General features: G+C 51.3%; 1 long non-coding RNA gene across 1 annotated transcript in view; it reads right to left on the reverse strand.

Annotated features, from left to right (window-relative positions):
• The window catches only part of LOC103600839, a 17,247-nt gene extending 15,282 nt beyond the window's left edge, over window positions 1-1,965 (reverse strand). The window contains exon 1 of the long non-coding RNA XR_551414.1: window positions 1,707-1,965. This is a non-coding gene — a long non-coding RNA (uncharacterized LOC103600839). The remainder of the gene's footprint in view (window positions 1-1,706) is intronic.
• Between the last annotated feature and the right edge of the window lie 8,601 nt (window positions 1,966-10,566).

A 10,566-nucleotide genomic window follows, 5' to 3' on the forward strand; every position in this document is an offset into this window, starting at 1 on the left:
GGGGGGGGGGGGGGGGGGGGGGGGGGGGGGAAGAATCAACAGTATGATTTTTGTTTTGGGGGGGTTGTTTGTTTGTTTATGGTACCCTAGCCTAAAACACATTTTTTAAGTGGCCACCTCAACAAATGTGTAAAGATATAAGTAGAGGAATGTTATTCCAGAAGTTTAGGAAATTGCCTAAATGCCCATCACTAGGGGAGTGGGCTATATCCACTGCTAGCTTCTTTCCAACAATTACCATCTAGACATGGAGAAGCGTGAGCTAGACACATACTTATCGACAAGCCAAGACACATAAGACACGGGACTAAGTAAAAAGAGACATAAAACAGCCAGTGCTGTAAAATTTCCTTTAAATAAAACCTGTAAACATAAATATATATCCCAGAGGTCTAGGGCCAGCCTATAGTTTCAGATCTAGAAAAGTTTGTCTTGGATTCCCCATCCACAAATTGGGGAACCCCCAATCCAAGTATTTCTGTGAATTCCTGAAGGACTTTTGTTGACATGGTCACATCCAGATTTTCCATCCCTTGCCCTTCCCTTCCCACCCCTTTCTCCTGCTTAACTAGATCAAGTCGGGAGTGTTTTACTGTTGCACGTACCTATTTTGGTTCCACACCTTAGATATGGATTCAACCCTTTCCTTAATGTCTCCCCCTAGAACACACCCTAGGTCTGTGTGTACCATAAACATTGTTAAAGGCTTTTCAAAGCAGCAAAGCAAACAATTTGAAATTCAGCAATTAGGTGTCCCTGTTTTTCAAAAGTCCCTTGACCACTCCCACGCCCCGGGCTCCAGCCTCCTGCTGGGCTGTGCTCTGCTGCTTCATTTTCCTTTCTATTTTCAGCTCTGCTGCTCTCCCTCCAGCTCTTGATTGGCCCTGGGAGCTCAGAGTTGTTTCCACTTTGCAAAGCAGCAATTCAGTCCCTTTTCTGCCCCACCCCAAATTCGGATCTAGGCCACCCCTGCCCATATCCAAACCCAAAGAGGGGCTCAGGGTCAGCTCCCAACAGGCCTTTCGCTGACCAGAACCTGCCCTCTTTAAATAGCGAACGGGGCTGTAAATAACCATGTATCTATCACACCCGCACATAAAGAAAAATCAGTCTGGCATTAGCATTCACCAAGATGTTAACAGTGGTTATTTCTGAGTAATGATATTTTGGGTAATTTTTTTTCCCATTTCTTCTTTATATATTTTGGTATTATTTGAATTTTCTAAAATGAGCGTATTAGCCTTCCAGTCTGAGTAGGGAGCAGCGGAAGCAATTTTCCTGTGGGGGAAGACAACGTCCTCTGTGATGCCAGCGCCTGATTCAGGTGCGCAGTGGGGCCTCCTTCCCAGTGCATGCGCACATGGGCCCAGTCATTAAGCACACAGCGTCATCCGGCCATCACCCAGACCTCACCCCTTTTTCCTGACCTGACTCTCCTCAGCACCCTCCTACCTGTCCCGGCCTGTGGTGCCATGGAGACTGGCAGGCAGCCAACCCCAAACCCACCAGGCATCCAGCTCAAACTGCCTGCCCATCCCCTCTGCTTACACACATTAGAAGAGTGACAATAGCAAGGGCCCAGAGAGCCAGAGGGTCCTGTCACCATTCTGAAGCGCTCATCCTCCACCCATTGTTGCAGAAACTTGAACGGAGCCAAGCATAGAATGACTGCATTTCCCAGGAGCAGGGTTCAGCTTCATACTCACCTCGTGAACAGAGCCTGGGCCTCTGGAGAAGGGGTGCGGATCTGGAGAGACACCCCCGCAGGAAAGGAGAAGGGGCATCTGCGGGTCCTGGGGAGCACTCCACATTCCCAACGTCATACCCTTGACAGATGCATGAAGGTATCGCTGCTGTTACAGTGTCCTTAGATGAAATGTCATCACTGCTCCCTTGTTGAAGTGACAGGAGACTGGTGAAGTCTCTTTTATTGCCAAGAAACTCATAAAAGAGAAAGTCAACCCATGGTCAGGAAGGAGGGATGTAGGTTCAATTAACAGTAGTGAGGCTTGAGATTTAGGAAGAGGAGGTTTGAGACTCCCCCTCCTTCCTGTCCCCAATCTGGCCTGGATTTCTGCCCATAGACTTGTCTGAGGCCAATAACGAGTCAGGTTACAGGAATAGGATTTTACATCCATCCCCCACGGTGCCTGGCACTGAGCCGTCCAGAGCGGGCACTCAATACCTTTGTCAAATCAAACTCTTATAGAATGACTCTTCTCTCTCTTTAAAATCACCATTTATCGAGAGCCTTCCGTGGAGCAGGCAGTGCGCCATGTGCTTCACTTACGTCGTAGTCCATTAAACCATCACACCAGGGTTGCAAGGTAAGGGTTATTGCCCATTTTTTTCTAGATGAGGAAACTGCATCCCACAGAGATTAACGTAAGTAACTACCCAAAGGTCCCACAGCCCATTAGTCAGCTATTGTGACAAAATGCTATGTAACAAATAATCTGCAAACTCAGTAGTTGACAGCAAGCCTGCTTTCTCACTGCCAGCAGTGGCTCTTGTGGGCTCGGCTCGGGGCTGTGGCTTGGTCAGGAACCTCCTGATTCTCCTGGGATCGTGGTTACCCAACACATTCCTCTCATGGCAGATGGGAGAAGAGCAAGATGCCAAGCCAGGATGTGCAAGTACACAATGGTCTGTTGGCCAAGACCCACATCAGTGGGAAAGGGAAATTATGTGTATATTTCACCTCTTCTATTGAGAGGTCTTGTAAGGTCACATTGCAAATGGTGTGGATGCATCATTTCAATACCAGGGGTAAACAGATGGGAACAAGGATACGATTTACATACACAGTTAGTTGAGAGGTAAAGCCAAGATCAAATGCAGATCCTTCTGATGCTAAAACCCAACGTCCCCCACTTCCCTTCTCTGTCCATCTGCGGGGTACAGACTGAGCTTGAGGTTCTTGATGGTGGTATGGATGGGGAATCCTGACAGAGTTGGCAGAACAGGAGAAAAGTGGTCTGCTGCATCTTGCTGTACTTAGTTGCTCCGGGGGAAGACAGCTGCGGACCTCTGAAGACTGGATGGGGAGCCGGGGGCGAAACTAGTCCCCCATCAGAGCCAGACTCAGCAGCAGTGTGTGGTCCCTGCCCAGCCGGGGCCATTGAAGCTGTTCATTCACCCCCAGCTTCCAGTGAGAGTACACCCAAACGTCAGGGACAGGGTACTTTCTGATTCCGGGGTACTGTTCCCCACAATATTTCATGCAGTGCACCCCAACCTCTGATGAGAGAACTCCAACCCCTGGAACATTAGTGAGAGACAACACTCATAATACCTGGAACAGTTTGTTCTCCACACCTGGAGCTCAAGACAACCTAAAAGTGTCCTGGGTGTGGGACCTGATACCCTGAGCTCCAGTCTCAGTTCTGATCTCTGTGTATCTCTGTGCTTCAAGTTCCCTATCTGTAAAATGGGACTGGGCTACTGGGCATGTGCCAGAACCTTCCCAGCCAGGCAGTTTCTGGTCCCAGGAGGTCGCCTACTGGCGGTGGTAATCTAGACTCGATGTTTCTCTGTGTAGTGCTTTTTGTCACTCTCCAACTTCATCCATCCTTGTCATTCAATGTCCAGAGTCCTCAGTCTTCTATTCTAGGAGAAAACAGGGTTAGGAGGAGCAATGACTGCGGGGAGGGGCCTGGCTATCAGTCGCTGTCCTCCCGGCTAGAAGCAGGGCTGAGCCTGGATCGCTCCGCTTGAATGGGGCTCACAGCAGTCCTATTCTGGGACTTTCCCAAGAACCCCACATCAGTCTTAGATCGGAGAGTCTGTGAGGGCGTGTGTCGCAGCACCTGGGAGTACATGACGAATGCAGACCCTCAGGCCTCTCCCAAGACACCTGGATCAGCATCAGCATTGACAAGGTCCCCAGCTGCTTGTGCATACATTACTGTCATCGCTGGTGCGGCAAATGCCACATCCATCCCTACCCCCTTGCCTTTACCATTTTCCATATGCACCGGCTCTGGTGTGTGCCTTCATGCCCAGCAGCTCACACCTGCCATTCTTGCAAGAGGGCCGCTTTCGAGCTACCCCTTTGCCTATGGCACAGAGAGCCAGAAGGCCTGGGAATTGACATCCACCTGGGAGCAGCCCTTACCCAGAGGTTCCAGAACTTCTGCAATTCCTGGAGCCCTTGATGTCTCAGTAATTTTTTCAGAGTACTCACTCCTAGTGCAAAAGAAATACCTAACTGTCCCATTTTATTAAGTAGTGAGGTTGAAACAGCTCAACTAGTATTTATATCCTAGCAACTCAGCAGCTGTTTGCAAATATGATGAATAAACATTACAACAGAAAACTACATTCTGATTTCACTCATAAATAACCACAATTATTTATTAATGGGATGCGTGTGCCTGTCGGGCTCTGCTCAGCTTTTCAATCCTTGGAATCAGATTGGACACCACCAGCCCCATTTCCTGCTCTACATTCCATACTTTTTTTTTTTTAATCACAGCTGCCACCTAACACCCAGCTTCACAAATATATAACATCACCCAGGGTAATGTAGGGCAATCTGACGTTGAAAGTGTGAATGACCTCAAACGTGGGGTCTGGCAGCTGTGGCTGTGTTTTTCTCAAAAAATTATAACATCTCGCAGCACCAAGGGTACCTTGACACATGGTTTGGGAACCATGGCCTGACTCATGGTTGAGGTTGCTGAGGTATAAATACTGCAGCTCCCTCACCCTGCTGGGGACAACCCTGAGGCATGACCTATCCTGTCTACTGCTGGGCTGAACCACAGTTACCCTCCCTGGGCCTTGGCTTGGAGTGGTATGATTATTTGACCTCCTGCTTCTCTTTCTTTCCCTTCCCTTCCCAAACTCACTTCTCTGTTTGCCTTACAGGAATCTTCTTCTCAGGACCTGCTTCTGGAGAACCCAGACTAGGAAAAAGGTGACCAGGAAGACGGGGGGTGGGGAACCTGTTAAGAGGCATTGTCAGCGAGAGAGCACGTAGGTCCTTTGCCTTGGGCGGTGGTAGTGGGGCAGAGAACAGGGGATCAAGCCAAGAAATACTAAGGAGGTGGGATTTGCAGCCTTGGTCCCTGGCTGGGTACGGATGGTGAGAGCATCCCAGACACTCTGGGTTTCACCCAGAATGGTGATGCCACTAATAGCCATCTGGAGACTAAGTGCCAAGGGAGTTGAGGGACAGATAGTGAGTTCATTTGCTACATGTTGAGTTCAAACCCTGGAATCCTAATTCTAAAAAAAGGAGAAAAGTCAAGCAGACAAACTTTTCCACCCACTTTTTAAAAACGATGACGTTTAAATGTGTGCCTGATGTGCCATTCCCAGCTTCATTAACCCCCTAATAATTACACTAATTGCTGCACATGCTCTGCATAAGGAAGTGTTGAGAGCCACGGCTTGTGCTCAGCGTCAGCTGGCAGGCGCTGCGTTCCTGCATCATGGAGTGTTGCTCTTACACCCTGAAATGTTTTAGGCAAACAGAAGTGGCACCTGTTGAATATCATTGCTGGGGGTGGCACAGCTTGAGCCATCGGCAAGCACTCACAGTGCAGAGCCACACTCAATGAGCCAGGACCCCACAGCTTTGTTCCCTGATGGGGCTGGCAAGGGGCTGGGAGCTGCCAGCTGGGGGGGCCCATGGGAGACAGGTGCTGCCTCCCACCTAGTGTCTACTCCTCCCAACAACCTTGAGACGTGTGAATTGTTATCTCCATTTTACTGGCAAGAAATCTGAGGCTCAGCTAATTTTTTTATTAATTCTACACATATTCATATATACTGAGCACCAGTTATGTGCCAGGTACTCTTGAAGGCTCTGGAAGGACAGCAGTAAGCAAAACCAGGCCCAGCCCTGTCTCACCCTTACTTCTCGTGGAAACAGACAAGCAATGAATGAAGTCAGGTGGCAAAAGAGCAGTGAAGCAAAAGGCAAGGGGAAGGAGCGGGTGCTAGGGTGAGCTTCCATAGCGTGGCCAGGGAAGGCCTGTCCGAGGAGGGAAAGTTTGAACAGAGCCCCGGATGAATGGAGCGAGCAAGCCCGGGTGCTAGCTGGCAAAGCAGGTGCCAGGAAGAAGTTGCAGTGAGTACAGAGGACCTGGCATGTGCCTGCGTGTTGCGTTGGAGAACAGTGCAGGGGCCACTGCAGCTGAAGCGGAGGGAGAGAGGGGAGTCGGAGGCGGTGAGGGCTGAGAGGGAGTGAGACCAGAGCATCAGCCCTGGAGGCCTCCATGAGGGCTGTGGAGTTTATTGTAAAGGTGGTGAGACATCACTGGTGGATCCCCGCCCATGGTTACACAGCTAGTAAGAGGCAGAGAAGAACCTGAGCCCAAGGCTGTTGTGTATCCAAAGCCTGTGTCGTGCCACACAGCTCCCCATCAGGCTGGCTGCTGAGGTGCTGGAAGCACTGAAACTGTTCCCTGTTTTGGAGTCCATGTGGCACCAGCACCCCTCCTGTTAAGTAGGACGTTTCTCCTCCAGTGCCCCCACCCCCACCCTGCCCACGACCAAGCGTCCTGGTACGCTGCCTGCAAAGGTGGCCACTAGCAATTCCTCCTACCCCTACCCACACATGCTGCTCCTCCTAGCAAGAGGTAGAACCTATTTCCCCTTAGGCTGGCCTGGTCACTCACTTTGGCCAACGCAGTAGAGGTGACCCTGTGCCAGTTCTAGGTGTAGGTTTCGAGACACCTGGGCGTTTCCACTTGCACCTTGTGGAACCTTGGGCCACCATGAAAAGGAGTCTGGCTGCCCTGCAGGAGAGGTCACTTGGAAGGGAGGCCCAGTTGGCCTCAGATGTACAAGTGAGAAGCCACCTTGGATCCTGAAGACCCACATACACAGCCAGTAAACACCATTAAGCCTAGGCAGCACCATGTCATGTAGAGAGGGATAAGCCGTCCCCGCCAAACCCTGCCCAAACTGCAGATAAGACGGTTGCTGTTTTAAGCCACTACGCTTTGGGATAGCTCTATGTAGCACAGCCGTAGATAACTGAAACAGCCTGTTCTGTGTTTTCTTAGATTCTGTATTTGTCTTTTTGGCATCCATTCATCACAGGGCCAATTACATTAACTATGTTTTCTTTTTTCTGCATTCTTAGTGCTCTGGCATTTGCGGATCTTACAGACTCGGGAAAAAACTACCCCTCTCAGGGCTGCCCAGTTCTTAGAGACAGCAAAGGACTTGGCCGGGCACATGCCTTTCACATACAAACCAACTAATCCAGAGTCTCTAAGTCCCCAGCCGTCACCTTATCTAACTCTCACACACCAAGCCAGTATTTCCCCTGCCCGAAATCATCCCAAGGCCAGGTACCAGCAACGGGAGAACCTCCTTTAGCACAGAGCCCACCAGAATTAGTCAAAGTAGCCCATCCTAAGCCGTCTGCCCCGCCCTGCCTCTCCTGTCCTGCGGAGGCCCCAGCAATGGCTGTGGCCCACGCTTTCCCCTCCTCCTGCTCCTGCCTCCTGAGCAGCTCTGGCGCTGCCCCGCGTGGCCCTGTCTGGCATGCTGTGCCTCTCATTTCTAGGGGAACTGTGACATTAAACTTTTCTTCCAATGGCTTTGGCTGGTCTGTGTCATCACTCAGTCACCTTTATCAATTAAGACCCAGGCACAGAACACAGCTCCTTTAATTTGTTGGAAGGAAAACACCAGAGATTGCTCTTCTGCAAAGGGGCCAATAGCCCCAAGAGGAAAGGGGCAAGCAGTGGCCTCCTGGCCAAGAGTGGGAGGACCTCAGAAAAACAGCAGAACAGACACAGCCATGAGTCACAGGCAGGGGTGTTCCAGTGTCTGGGATGACACACCGGAGCTGGATCCAGGGCGGTGACAGAGCCAAGGAGGGGCTCCCGCACACACAGCAAGTGAGGGCCATGGGGCTTAGCTTTCTGATTCTTTGCTGTGTTTGGGCCAAAGCAACTTAAGCAAGGCTTTGCTCCGGCCAGTCACAAAGAGCTGGGGGAGGCCCAGCTAGAACAGGGAGTGCTAATGAGCTGTTTGGGAGGCATCTGTGTCTGGGCTTGGCATGGAGGCCCTGCTCTCAGAGATTGCTGCTGCCGTACCCGAAACACTCCAGGGGTCATGGAAAGGAAGTGTTCCCAGCTGAGGCAGCCCAGGGCAGACAGGGGCAGAGTGCCTCTGTGCCAACTGGAATGAGGACACCCTTTGTAGGGGACAGATTAGAAAAGGCTGTCCCTCTAGGCAGACACAGCCTCTTGGGTGCAATATTTGGCAAGGTGCTTTAGGGCAAAGAAAACTGCATCTGCTCCTCCAGTAGACACACAGCACAGCGTACTGAGCAGAGTGGGCACCAGAGGCCAGCTAACTCCGGCCCCCAGCTGGGCACCTTTGTGTAAGACTTTAAACAATTGTCCTTGGCGGCCTTGTCTCTGCCCCTGGGTAGCTGGCACCCCGTGGACTCAGGTAAACAAAGAGATGCCTATGGGAACATAGATGAGAGAGTCAGGAGCGTCTCAGAGAAGCAGCTTAGCTAGGTCTTGGCCGATGAGGGAGAGTTTGGCAGGCTGATGTTAATGTGTGGTATGTCTCCCAAGTGGGGAGTGGCCCGTGATGGGTGCTGGGGAGCGGCAAGAAAGATAGCTCTTCTCATCCCCTTCAGTGCACTGCCCTCTTCTCATATATTGAGGTAAGTTCGTCTTCCTCACCAGAATTAAAGCTCCAGGGATCAGGGCCCTGCCTCCAGGAGAAGCCAATACACTGCACCCCTCCACTGAGGCTCCCCACCCCGGGGGATAGCAGGCACTGAGTCGGTTTCAGAATCTGCCTCCATTTCAGCTCTCTAGTTCCCTTTCAGAGGTGACCACACACGACTCACACTCCCAGCTGCTGAAGAATTGTTGACAGCACTCGAGAAACTTCAGGCAAATTCTGGAACTGCTCTCCATCTCTCAGCAAAACGTGGACTGCTGGGGAAGGGCAAGCAGTCCGGCTCTCTCCAACCCCACCCCATCATGGCTTCAATGATGAATTCGACGCCAGAAAAAATAAATAAATCTGTGGGCGTGTTTCCACTCGAGGATCGGCGACAACAAAATGGTAATGAATGAGGATGTTTCTGGGTTATGTGTTGGAAAATTAGCATGGGCTTGCATTAATTGAAATTCAGTTCTTTATGTATATCAATTCTCTTTCACCCTTCTGGGATTCACGGCAGCCAGAAAGACACCAAGCAACAGATTAATCCAAGTGTTGTCAGCGACAATGATAAATTGAGGTTTAAAAGCCTACATTGAGATAAATTACTATTAAAACCCAGGCCTCCTCTTTCCTGTTCAGTCTGCAGAATCAAGAATTTGTTAAAAGAGTGGGTTGCCTTTCGTGGAGCTCACTCCTCTGGATGTGGCTTCTCAGTCACTGAGGCTTCTTCTTCGCGTGAGTGTTGCTGTCCCTTTGAGTTTCATCTTCTGCCCCCTTCCCACTCTGTGCCCTCTCCTGAGATATTGAATGGCTTCCTCTCACTTGGCCTCAACTACTGAATCTATCTCAGTGACCCCTATGCTGTGCCTGTCCCCTGAGCACCAGGCCTGTGAATCCAGCCACCCTGGGAACCTCCCAAGACCTCAGACTCAGCACAGCCCAGACTCAATGTGCCATTTCCTCTCCAAACCCACTTCTGACCCTGTGTTCTCATCTCAGCAGCACCAGCATCCCTCAGTTGCCCGTCAGTGACATCATCCTGGCCTTCTCCCTGCCTCTTATCCCCCTCCCCAATCACAGTCTCTCATTCCTCCATCAACAGCCCTCTCCTCTCCAACCCAAGGCACGTCCCTGGTTCAGATCCTCATCAGCTCGCTCCTGGGCTGTTGGAACTGCCTCCTCAGTGGTCTCCCTGGCTGGGCCTCCTTCCAACCCCTCCCCCAGACCCCAAGCCCATGCTTTTCCTATAACACCTACCTGCCCCTTCATTCCCTGCTGCAGTTCCTCCGGTAATGCCCTTGGTGCTCAGGGCAAAGTCTAAGCCTGGAGGCTCTGCATGGTCCAGCCCCAGCCCCAGCCCCAGGCCGAGTCACGCCCACCTCCACTCCATCAAGATCCTTGATGGCTCTAGAACACACCACACTGTTTCTTGTGCCCTTGACTTTGCCCTTTTTCTCTGGAATATCTCCTCCACCCTTCTGTGCCATTGACCTCATGCTCACCCTTGGAGCCCACGCTCAGTTGGGATGGAGCTTGCAGCCCTCATCTCCGAGCACTTGGCACAGATCTTCCATAGCCTGCGTCACTCTGTCTTGTGTGTTCTCCATTGCTTTCCTAATTCTCTTGCCAGACAGTGAGCGGGTGCTCAGCCGTGTCTGTGTTGGAGGTGTGAAGACAGGCAGACCATCCACTTGCGGTCACAGAGGAGGAGAACGCTGCCCTTCTAGACACTCAGGGTCTTGCCTAGGGCCACATCAGAGAACTGAGGACTGCACCGTTCCCAGCCACCCGAGCCCCATTTCTCCTGCCTCTGAAGCTGCAGGATTCCCCAGACACCATTACCAACACGTTATCACAGCACCTCAGGGCTGCGGTGAGGAGGGAGAGGCCAGGAGAGGAATGAATTCA

The sequence above is a fragment of the Galeopterus variegatus genome, unplaced genomic scaffold, assembly GCF_000696425.1.
Source record: "Galeopterus variegatus unplaced genomic scaffold, G_variegatus-3.0.2 Scaffold3480, whole genome shotgun sequence".
NCBI classification, from domain to species: Eukaryota; Metazoa; Chordata; class Mammalia; order Dermoptera; family Cynocephalidae; genus Galeopterus; species Galeopterus variegatus.